This window comes from Panulirus ornatus, chromosome 67 (assembly GCF_036320965.1).
Source record: "Panulirus ornatus isolate Po-2019 chromosome 67, ASM3632096v1, whole genome shotgun sequence".
Lineage (NCBI taxonomy): Eukaryota > Metazoa > Arthropoda > Malacostraca > Decapoda > Palinuridae > Panulirus > Panulirus ornatus.
The window spans coordinates 23,111,162-23,123,993 of record NC_092290.1 but is presented as its reverse complement, the minus strand read 5'-3'; the positions used below and the strand labels follow the sequence as shown (position 1 = coordinate 23,123,993).

Below are 12,832 nucleotides of genomic sequence, written 5' to 3'. Positions count from 1 at the left end.
AGTGTGACATCTACAGTATTGGTTCATCAACTGTTTATGACATAAAGAAGCAAAGGGAGAAAATATTGAAATTCTATGCAGACAGCAATTCCAAGAAGCAAATGACGATTAGAAAAACTATGGAAGATGGTAAGAGTACTGAGTACGATGATGGAATGGTTTCAACAGTGTCGGAATGATGGAGTGGACTTGTCAGGTAGCATGATAATGGACCACGGTAAGTGGTTCCATAAAGAACTTAAATTACAACATGAGCATGACTATGGTGAAGGATGGCTTCAAAGATTCAAGAAGCGTCATGGAATTTCCATGAATAAAGTGTGCGGAAAAAAGCGGTCCGTAAACCACGAAGGAGCTGCCGAGTAAGTGGACAAATATGCGAAACTCATGGCTGAAGAGCACCTCTGTCCTGAGCAGGTGTATAATGCACATGAAACTGCATTATTCTGGAGATGCACAACTAGGAAAACACTAACAACAGAAGATGATGAAGACCCCATAGGATTCAAAAGGGGGCATCTCTAGGGGAAACAGCCTATGGCAAACACTGAAATTGTGCCCCTCTTCAAGCATATGACACCAATATTTTTTATCTATATTACCTCTGCCACGGAGATTATGTTTTTACCGGCATTTGTTTCTTTGTCTGTGAGCAACTTTCAACCAAAGTTACGAGCAAATTTTGATGAAATTTTCAGGGAAAGTCAGAAATGACACAAAGACCAATTGATTAGATTTTGGGGGTGATATGAATCATTGTCTGGATCCAGGACGTCATTACAGAAATAAAAATTTTTGTGAATAACTATTGAACTAGTAATGATATCAATGTGATTCCAAATGCCAAAGATGTTTTCATGGTCAAGAAATCTAAATCTTTAAGATCCCAATCATTGTCTGGGTCCAGGACGCCATTATGCCACTGGCATACCCTAGATACGCCACAGGATCAAAACAATCTAAGGACAGACTTGCCATCTTAGGGTGCTTAAACATTTAATATTTGTTTAATTCAAATTTCTAGCAGTCCATGGTATACTTAAGACACATGGAAGATGTATGATTAGTGGGTCAGAGGTGTGTTTTTTTTTTTTTTTTTTGCCGGTCTCCCGCGTTTGCGAGGTAGCGCAAGGAAACAGACGAAAGAAATGGCCCAACCCACCCCCATACACATGTATATATATACGTCCACACACGCAAATATACATACCTACACAGCTTTCCATGGTTTACCCCAGACGCTTCACATGCCTTGATTCAATCCACTGACAGCACGTCAACCCCGGTATACCACATCGCTCCAATTCACTCTATTCCTTGCCCTCCTTTCACCCTCCTGCATGTTCAGGCCCCGATCACACAAAATCTTTTTCACTCCATCTTTCCACCTCCAATTTGGTCTCCCTCTTCTCCTCGTTCCCTCCACCTCCGACACATATATCCTCTTGATCAATCTTTCCTCACTCATTCTCTCCATGTGCCCAAACCATTTCAAAACACCCTCTTCTGCTCTCTCAACCACGCTCTTTTTATTTCCACACATCTCTCTTACCCTTACGTTACTTACTCGCTCAAACCACCTCACACCACACATTGTCCTCAAACATCTCATTTCCAGCACATCCATCCTCCTGCACACAACTCTATCCATAGCCCACGCCTCGCAACCAAACAAAATTGTTGGAACCACTATTCCTTCAAACATACCCATTTTTGCTTTCCGAGATAATGTTCTCGACTTCCACACATTCTTCAAGGCTCCCAGAATTTTCGCCCCCTCCCCCACCCTATGATCCACTTCCGCTTCCATGGTTCCATCCGCTGCCAGATCCACTCCCAGATATCTAAAACACTTCACTTCCTCCAGTTTTTCTCCATTCAAACTCACCTCCCAACTGACTTGACCCTCAACCCTACTGTACCTAATAACCTTGCTCTTATTCACATTTACTCTTAACTTTCTTCTTTCACACACTTTACCAAACTCAGTCACCAGCTTCTGCAGTTTCTCACATGAATCAGCCACCAGCGCTGTATCATCAGCGAACAACAACTGACTCACTTCCCAAGCTCTCTCATCCCCAACAGAGGTGTGTTGATGAATTAGTTTTACATGAACACGGTTGGTCCGGCAAAATGGTTAATCTGACAAGGCTTTGGAACCAAGAGTGCGGGAAAATCAGTGGTGTACCTGTGCATATATACACATGTACATATTCATGCTTGTTTGCCTTCATCCATTCCTGTTGCTACCCTGCCACACAGGAAATAGCATCCTCCCGTTCAACGAGGTAGCGCCAGGAAAAGACGAAAAAGGCCACATTTGTTCACACTCAATCTCTAGCTGTCATAAGTAATGCACTGAAACCACAGCTCCCTTTCCACATCCAGGCTCCACAGACCTCTCTATGGTTTACCTCAGATGCTTCACATGCCCTGGTTTAATCCACTGACAGCATGTCAACCCTGGTATACCACATCGTTCAATTCACTCCCTTCCTTGCATGCCTTTCTCCCTCGTGTATATTCAGGCCCTGAACGCTGAAAATCTTTTTCACTCCATCTTTCCGCCTCCAATTTGGTCTCCCGCTTCTCCTTGTTCCCTCCATCTCTGACACATATATCCTCTTTGTCAATCTTTCCTCATTCTCTCCATGTCCAAACCATTTCAACACACCCTCTTCTACTCTCTCAACCACACTTTTCATTACCACACATCTCTCTTACCCTTTCATTACTTACTCGATCAAACCACCTCATACCATATATTGTCCTCACACATTTTATTTTCAACACATCCACCCTCCTCTATACAACCCTATCAATAGCCCATGCCTTGCAACCACATAACATTGTTGGAACTACTATTCCTTCAAACATATCCATTTTCGCTCTTTGAGATAATGTTCTCATCTTCCACACATTTTTCATCCTTTGCCCCCCATCATGACTCGCTACTTCCATGGTTCCATATGCTGCTAAGTCCATTCCCAGGTATCTAAAACATTTTACTTCCTCCAATTTTTCTCCATTCAACTTACCTCCCAATTAACTTGTCCCAAAGCCATACTGAACCAAATACCCTTGCTCTTATTCACATCTACTCTCAACTTTCTCCTTTCACACACTTTACCAAACTCAAGTCACCAGCTTCTGCAGTTTCTCACCTGAATCAGCCACCAGGGCTGTATCATCAGCGAACAACAAATGACTCACTTCCCAGGCCCTCTCATCCACAACAGACTGCATATTCGCCCCTCTCTAACCACCCAATCCATAAACACATTAAAGAATAATGTGTATACATATCTATAAATCAATAAGGACAGTATATAAAAATACAAATATATAACACCACAGGCTTTTAGAACTGCTTCACCTACCTCTAAACTAATCATCCCCACATTTTCCCTATCATCATAGCCCTCCCATCTCCCAACTTATTCATTATCAACGGAAAAAAAAAAACTTTTGTCAGTCTGAAAGTATTCTTCAAATAGATCAATATCATTGGGAAAAAATTAACAGTATTTTAAAGTTATTCTCATGGTTTCCCTAAACCTGCTTCTGCACCATATTTACATGAAACTGGTCACCTGAAGTGCAGCACAGGCACTGGGAATGAAATACATAAGGGTGGAAATATCAACTGGAAAAATAAATTTCAAACTTGATCACTGTTTCCCACGTTTGCGAGGTAGGGCTAGGAACAGACAAAGAGAAGCCACATCCACTAACCTCCATTCTCAATGCACCAAAACCACAGCTCCCTTTCTACATCCAGGCCCCACAGACCTTTCCATGATTTACCCCAGATGCTTCACATGCCCTGGTTTGGTCCACTGGCAGCACATCTAAGCCAATATGCCAAACCGTTCTAATTCACTCAATCCCGTGCGGATCTTTCACTCTCTTGCATGATCTGGCCCCGATTACTCAAAATCTATTTCACTCCATCCTTCCCTCTCCAATTTGGTCTCATGCTTCTCCTTGTTCCCACCACTTCAGACATATATCCTCTTTGTCAACCCATCCTTGCTCATTCTCTCCATATGTCCAAACCATTTCAGCACACCCTCTTCTGCTCACTCAGTCACACTTTCTTTATTACCAAACATCTCCCTCACCCTTTCATTACTTAATCAAACCACCTCACACCACATATTGTCCTCAAACATTTAATTTCCAATACATCCACCCTCCCCCACACACACATTTACCTATAGCCTATGCCTAACATCCTTATAATATTGTTGAGACTACTATTTCTTTGAACATACCCATATGTACACTCCCAGATAACATTCTCTTTCCACATATTCTTCAGCACCCCCAGAATCTTCTCCCCCTCACCCACCCAATAACACTTCCACTTCCATAATTCCACTATGTCACCATGGTGACATTACACATCTCTATCGCAGAATAACCTTCACCTGGAGCTATTCACTCTCCTCTCTTCCTGATCGTACACAACCCTTACACCCTTGATAAAAACTTCTAACTGCTTCTAATAGCTTTCCTTCCACACTGTATATTCAAAGTTTTCCTTCTACACTGTATATTCTAAAGACCTTCTACAAAGCATCTCTATCAACTCTATCTTATGCATTCTCTAGATCCATATATGCAACATACAAATCCAGCTGTTTTTCTAAATATTTCTGACACATTATCTAAAGCAAACACCTGATTCACATATCCTCTACCAGTTCTGAAATCACACTGCTCCTCATCCATCTGATGCTTTGTAAATGCCTTCACCCTCTCAAACTATATCCTAACACAACTTACCAGGTATACTCAACAGACTTATACCTCTGTAGTTTGAACACTCACTTTTAGTCCCCTTCTCTTCATACAATAGTTCTATAAATGCATTCTGCAAATCCCTAAGCACATCACCGTGATCCATATATGCACTGAATATCTTTACCGATCAATCAACAACACAGTCACCCCTTTTCTTAACAAATTCAACTGCAATTCCATCAACTCCGGCCCAGCAGGCTTGCTACACTTCATTTTATGCAAGGCTTTCACCACCTCTTCTCTCTTCAAATTACTCTCGATGACTCTCTCAATGTGTACACCATTCCAACCAAAACATCCTATGTCTGCCACTCTATCATCAAAACGTTTAACAATCCCTGCCCTTTTGCCCCTTTACCAATGTTCCTATTTGTTTTCTTGTCTTTTGCACATTATTTTCCTCCTTCCAACATCTTACTCTCCTAAGTTTACTCATACCAACTCATCCCGACTCTAATTTGCCATCTTTTTCAACTCTTGTACCTTCCTCTTGACCTTCTGCCATTTTCTCTTATACATCTCCCACTCATTTGTACTCCTCAGTAAGTACTGCCCAAATGCCTTTCTCTTTTCTCATTCACTAGCAACTTTACTTCTTCATCCCACCACTCACTACCCTTTCCAATATGCCCATCGCCCACCTTCCACATACAAAACACATCTCTTACACGTGCCATCACCATCTATCTTTATTTCTGAAGCCAGTTACAACTGGAAACTCCTTCAAAGAGGTGGCTAAGAAGTGCTGCTTCTTAGCCTTTAGTGCCTTACCCTTAAAAGACTTCTGGCAGTATTTGCAGAGGCTCCTACCTAATATTCCTACTGACCACATCTACCTAATATTCCTACCTACTACTATCTATTGCTCCTACCATTTTGCTAAAAAGCAAGGCTAGCACATAGTGCTCACTGCAGGAAAATCTAGAGGTACTTGTAATGAGTTGTGTGAGTTAGGTGTTATCAAGTGCTATATATGACAAGGAGAGATTACGTTTGTGGACAGAATGCCAGTAGTCCACATGTGAGTGGGGCAGAAAGAAAAGAAAACTACCTGGGTCATTGGAGTGCAACTTGACAACCACTTAAATGTGATTCACTAAGCAGCTGTCACTAACCCTCCTATGGTAATATACCTCCCTGGTCATTGGCTGCACACCAACTACTACCTACCTGCCATCACTGCTTCTCTAAATATCCCACATTCCATTTATATTATAAGAATAAAACAATAACTATTAAATTTTTCAAGGCCAGAAGTAGAATTTTCTTCAAGCTACAGGCCATGTTAAAATCCAAGTTATCTTCTTTTGTAAGGGGGAATAACACAGGAAAAATGCAAACTAAAGCAGTAAGTCTTATACCATAACCTCCAAGCAACTGACTGCAAATTATTTTTATTATTTTGCTTTGTCGTTGTCTCCCGTATTTGTGAGGTAGCGCAAGGAAACAGACGAAAGAAATGGCCCAACCCACCCCCATACACATGCATATACATACACGTCCACACACGCAAATATACATACCTATACATCTCAATGTACACATATATATACACACACAGACACATACATATATACACATGCACACAATTCACACTGTCTGCTTTTATTCACTTCCATCGCCACCTCGCCATACATGGAATAACATCTCCCTCTCCCCTCATGTGTGCGAGGTAGCGCTAGGAAAAGACAACAAAGGCAACATTCGTTCACACTCAGTCTCTAGCTGTCATGCAATAATGCCCAAAACCACAGCTCCCTTTCCACATCCAGGCCCCACACAACTTTCCATGGTTTACCCCAGATGCTTCACATGCCCTGATTCAATCCACTGACAGCACGTCGACCCCGGTATACCACATCGATCCGATTCACTCTATTCCTTAACCGCCTTTCCACCTCCCTCATGTTCAGGCCCCGATCACACAAAATCTTTTTCACTCCATCTTTCCACCTCCAATTTGGTCTCCCACTTCTCCTCGTTCCCTTCACCTCTGACACATATATCCTCTTGGTCAATCTTTCCTCACTCATTCTCTCCATGTGCCCAAACCATTTCAAAACACCCTCTTCTGCTCTCTCAACCACGCTCTTTTTATTTCCACACCTCTCTCTTACCCTTACATTACTTACTCGATCAAACCACCTCACACCACACATTGTCCTCAAACATCTCATTTCCAGCACATCCACCCTCCTGCGCACAACTCTATCCATAGCCCACGACTCGCAACCATACAACATTGTTGGAGCCACTATTCCTTCAAACATACCCATTTTTGCTTTCCGAGATAATGTTCTCGACTTCCACACATTCTTCAAGGCTCCCAGGATTTTCACCCCCTCACCCACCCTATGATTCACTCCGCTTCCATGGTTCCATCCGCTGCCAGATCCACTCCCAGATATCTAAAACACTTCACTTCCTCCAGCTTTTCTCCATTCAAACTTACCTCCCAATTGACTTGACCCTCAACCCTACTGTACCTACTGTACTCTTATTCACATTTACTCTTAATTTTCTTCTTTCACACACTTTACCAAACTCAGTCACCAGCTTCTGCAGTTTCTCACATGAACCAGCCACCAGCGCTGTATCATCAGCGAACAACAACTGACTCACTTCCCAAGCTCTCTCATCCAAAACAGACTTCATAATTGCCCCTCTTTCCAAAACTCTTGCATTCACCTCCCTAACAACCCCATCCATAAACAAATTAAACAGCCATGGAGACATCACACACCCCTGCCGCAAACCTACATTAACTGAGAACCAATCACTTTCTCTCTTCCTACACGTACACATGCCTTACATCCTCGATAAAAACTTTTCACTGCTTCTAACAACTTGCCTCCAACACCATATATTCTTAATACCTTCCACAGAGCACCTCTATCAACTCTATCATATGCCTTCTCCAGATCCATAAATGCTACATACAAATCCATTTGCTTTTCTAAGTATTTCTCACATACATTCGTCAAAGCAAACACCTGATCCACACATCCTCTACCACTTCTGAAACCAAAAGATAAATGATACCTGAAATAACACTGAAGATAAAGTAAATTCTGGGTGCTAGGACAAGTTAGATGAGGTCATATATTGGTTCTATTGATTTCCAAAAGTGTTTTATTTTGCCACACCTTTAGCCCCCTAATATACCATCTGTTGCATTGTTAGAAAAATCAAGTCTTCCTCCCCTGGTCTAAATCACTTCTAAGTTCGTGTGGTCCTCTTATGTGCATTTGAGTCACTTCAATGTCATTTGAAAGATGCATGAGTTATAATCTTGTGCTTGTATCTACTTGCTGGGAGGTTTGTGCCAAGTATATTCACTTCCACACAAATAATATCATACGAACATAAGTACTTCCAGCAAACTTTCACCACATCTTGTCACACAGGACAAATGCTATTTGTTACATAACTCACTTATTATTTATTATTTTGCTTTGTCGCTGTCTCCCGCGTTAGTGAGGTAGCGCAAGGAAACAGACGAAAGAATGGCCTAACCCGCCCACATACACATGTATATACATACATGTCCACCCATGCACAATATACATACCTATACATCTCAATGTACACATATATATAAACACACAGACATATACATATATACACATGTCCATAATTCATACTTTCTGCCTTTATTTGTTCCCATCGCCACCTCGCCACACATGGAATAACTAGGAAAAACACCAAAGGCCCCATTCGTTCACACTCAGTCTCTAGCTGTCATGTAATAATGCACTGAAACCACAGCTCCCTTTCCACATCCAGGCCCCACACACTTTCCATGGTTTACCCCAGACGCTTCACATGCCCTGGTTCAATCCATTGACAGCACGTCGACCCCGGTATACCACAACGTTCCAATTCACTCTATTCCTTGCACGCCTTTCACCCTCCTGCCTGCATGTTCAGGCCCCGATCACTCAAAATCTTTTTCACTCCATCTTTCCACCTCCAATTTGGTCTCCCACTTCTCCTCGTTCCCTCCACCTCTGACACATATATCCTCTTGATCAATCTTTCCCCACTCATTCTCTCCATGTGACCAAACCATTTCAAAACACCCTCTTCTGCTCTCTCAACCACACTCTTTTTATTTCCACACATCTCTCTTACCCTTACATTACTTACTCGATCAAACCACCTCACACCACATATTGTCCTCAAACATCTCATTTCCAGCACATCCACCCTCCTGCACACAACTCTATCCATAGCCCACGCCTCGCAACCATACAACATTGTTGGAACCACTATTCCTTCAAACATACTCATTTTTGCTTTCCGAGATAATGTTCTCGACTTCCAAACATTCTTCAAGGCTCCCAGAATTTTCACCCCCTCACCCACCCTATGATTCACTTCCGCTTCCATTGTTCCATCCGCTGCCAGATCCACTCCCAGATATCTAAAACACTTCACTTCCTCCAGTTTTTCTCCATTCAAACTTACCTCCCAATTGACTTGACCCTCAACCTTACTGTACCTAATAACCTTGCTCTTATTCACATTTACTCTTAACTTTCTTCTTTCACACACTTTACCAAACTCAGTCACCAGCTTCTGCAGTTTCTTACATGAATCAGCCACCAGCGCTGTATCATCAGCGAACAACAACTGACTCACTTCCCAAGCTCTCTCATCCACAACAGACTGCATACTTGCCCCTCTTTCCAAAACTCTTGCATTCACCTCCCTAACAACCCCATCCATAAACAAATTAAACAACCATGGAGACATCACACACCCCTGCCGCAAACCTACATTCACTGAGAACCAATCACTTTCCTCTCTTCCTACACGTACACATGCCTTATATCCTCGATAAAAACTTTTCACTGCTTCTAACAACTTGCCTCCCACACCGTATATTCTTAATACCTTCCACAGAGCATCTCTATCAACTCTATCATATGCCTTCTCCAGATCCATAAATGCTACATACAAATCCATTTGTTTTTCTAAGTATTTCTCGCATACATTCTTCAAAGCAAACACCTGATCCACACATCCTCTACCACTTCTGAAACCACACTGCTCTTCCCCAATCTGATGCTCTGTACATGCCTTCACCCTCTCAATCAATACATAACTCACTTATAATATCAAAACCTGAGAGCACATCTCTGCCAACCAGTTTCACTGGCTTTCATAACTCACTTATAAAACTGAAACAAGAGCACATCTCAGCCAGCAAGTTTCACTGACTTTGGTGACTTGTCCCTATCTTCAAATCACTCCCTCCTATCATTTCAGTTATTATCATGGGATTATTAATTGCTCTTCTATCTCATCTTTGATCTAGGTCACTTCTACTTAGTGTTACAGTCCACTGATCTTCTCAAGATAATCATACTGGTGCCATGGCCTTAATTATTATGGAATCTCAGAATTTCTTATGGAATGATTAGATTTAGAGGGAATAAAACTTAAGATCAGGGAAGAGTGACAAGGAACATCCTTGTTTGATCTTAAAAAATGTCAATAATGACAAGGCGATGAAAATAACTGAAAATGTGGGATTAATTATTGATTCTGTTGGTGTAAACTTGCTGAAACCAATAGAACCAATCTGATTCCCAAGAACTAAAACTGACTTAATAATCATAGTCATTTCATAACCATATGATTGATTTAGTCTCATATCTACATTAAGTACCTATAACTTTGTTCACAAGAATCAGTTGCTTCCAATAGGAAATAGATAACACAATCAGTACAAACCTTTAAATAATTACCTGAATATAAACACGGCCAAAGTAATCATCTACCTTATTTCTCAAAAACAGCAACATCAAAAGTAAGGTATATTTTCTTTAATTTTGAGAGGTCAGCAAGAATTTCATAGTGTGTCAACTCTTTAACGAAATACTTAAACTGATGTTTACTGCCCCTCCCACAAATAACTTGTTTATAGCAATAAAATCCCAAAAATGCTCTCCATATCAATTCCTTCTCCACAAGTTATCCAGTCAGTAAGACATTCTATTAGACTCCACTAGTCTTAAGACTACATCACAAAAGGATACTTTTACCTTGCTCCTCTTTCAATTACATTGGTTTCTGCTGTGGCCCCCAAGACAAACTTTACTCAGTGGACTGAACTTACTGTAGTCAACTATAACCATATCATCACTGAAGTACCATTTCAATTCTATTCCTATTGTGGCACTCGTTCTACTGAATGTCTAGTTTCTGGGCTGCAATCTTTCTTATCCTTATATTTACAATAAAGAAAAAAAGATTTTTGTTTAACAGAATAAATACATGACTCTGGGAAATGACTCATTTTAGGAGCTTTAAGAAATAGGTTATAATCACAGAAATACGTGCATGGGACAGATCTACCTTATCTTTCAAAATGAACAATATTATATCAGATAATATGAAATCAAGGAAACTAAGATTGTCTAACAAAATCAAGTAGCACTTTCGTGAAGGTAACCTATGAAAACCTGACCTAACCTAACCTCACTGTTAAGATTTATCTTAGCGCTCAAAGCTCTGAAATATATCAATCACACCCATGAAAATGCACTGACAACAGAGCACTTGATGTCAATAATCAGATGACACAAGAGGCCATACGATCTCTAGCAAGAGAAGTATTTAATATTGATACATTTCTACTAACATGTCTGCCACTCGGTGGTTAGGTTTCTATGGGGTCTGTTAACATTTTCCAAGTGTACAACCAGTTTTCACATTAAGCCCACTTTTTCTTGACACACACAACCTATATTGCCTTAAATCTCATTAAATATTATGCCTCAAATCACACTCTGAAATTGTTATTGCATTAACACTATGCTAACAGAGCAAAACACTATCAATATTCAAAGTTAATAGCTTTGCAAAGTTATAATAAAAATTTACAAAACAAACATACCAACCCAAGAAACCTATATTGCCAATGTTGACAGGATTGCAGCCTGTAGAAGTACAATTATGCTGATTTGATTTTCGTCAGTTTCCATAAGATGAATGTGCCGTGTCATTAAAGTTAACTAATGTCCGTTTTATATCATGAATAAGCATTTTTCTAAGGGTATTAACCTCTACAATACTCAATTTTTTCCCAACTTTATGCATATATCAAGGATTTAAAAAATCTAAGAATGAACATAGAATGTCTTATAATAAATCTCTTGAATTCAAGTTCCTCTTGGAGAAATAACTATTGAATTAATAAAGTACTTTGTGAACGGCTTTATTTTACTTTTGCCACCATCATCTTGGTTGCTGCCATGTACCCGAGGGTTAGACGCTCTTGTTACCGACCAGGTATGAGCCAAGCGTATACTTGTTTCTGGAGAATGTTAAATGCAACCGCATTACTGTGCTCCCAATAAATCGTTTAAACCTAATATAAACTCCACTTCACGACAGCAAAACGAGATATTTCTTTTGTAATAAAACATACATGCGCACTATGAATCCTAACGCAACTCCAGACGCCACCCTCAACCTGACGCTTACTCTCCAACAAATTCTGACCTATACCACCAATTACTTTACGAGCTGCCTCAGGTTTATAGCGAAATCGACAGTTAGTACTAACAGTATTTTATACAAATAACAGACAACCCCGTACCTGTTACAGATGAGCTGGTTTTTGATATTGCCGAGCTGTTAGTTTCCCCTGACGCTGACATCCATACGTTTCATAAAACAATGTCGCCAGGGGCGCTACAGATAGCGGCCTCTGCTAAGGTATCGCTTCCACCTGACATGGTCATGAACTTTAACACGCAGGGACACTTTTTAAAACAAACAATATATTATATATGTTGGCTAATGATATCACATCAATTTTTAGTGATGCAAGAGAAATATTATCTCTGTGAACATTTCAGTGTAACTCACCCTCCCTTATGCATTTTGGTGTTTGTAATTGTGACTTTAAATACCTGTGGAAGTTTCAGATGGAATATTTTAAACATGAATACTTAAGAAAATTCTCAGTATATGATATTTTGAAGTCTATTCTCTATCATCGATG

General features: G+C 40.5%; 1 protein-coding gene across 14 annotated transcripts in view; it reads right to left on the bottom strand.

The window, feature by feature from the left end:
* The window catches only part of LOC139747080 (uncharacterized), a 488,827-nt gene extending 476,249 nt beyond the window's left edge, over positions 1-12,578 (bottom strand). For 13 of the 14 annotated variants that reach the window (XR_011712305.1, XM_071658878.1, XM_071658877.1 and 10 more), the window contains exon 1: positions 12,425-12,578. The gene's annotated coding sequence lies outside the window, so the exon portion shown is untranslated. Of the gene's footprint in view, positions 1-11,723; positions 12,397-12,424 lie in introns of those variants that run through there. The other variant, XM_071658874.1, reaches the window with a different exon arrangement.
* Positions 12,579-12,832: the final 254 nt, after the last annotated feature.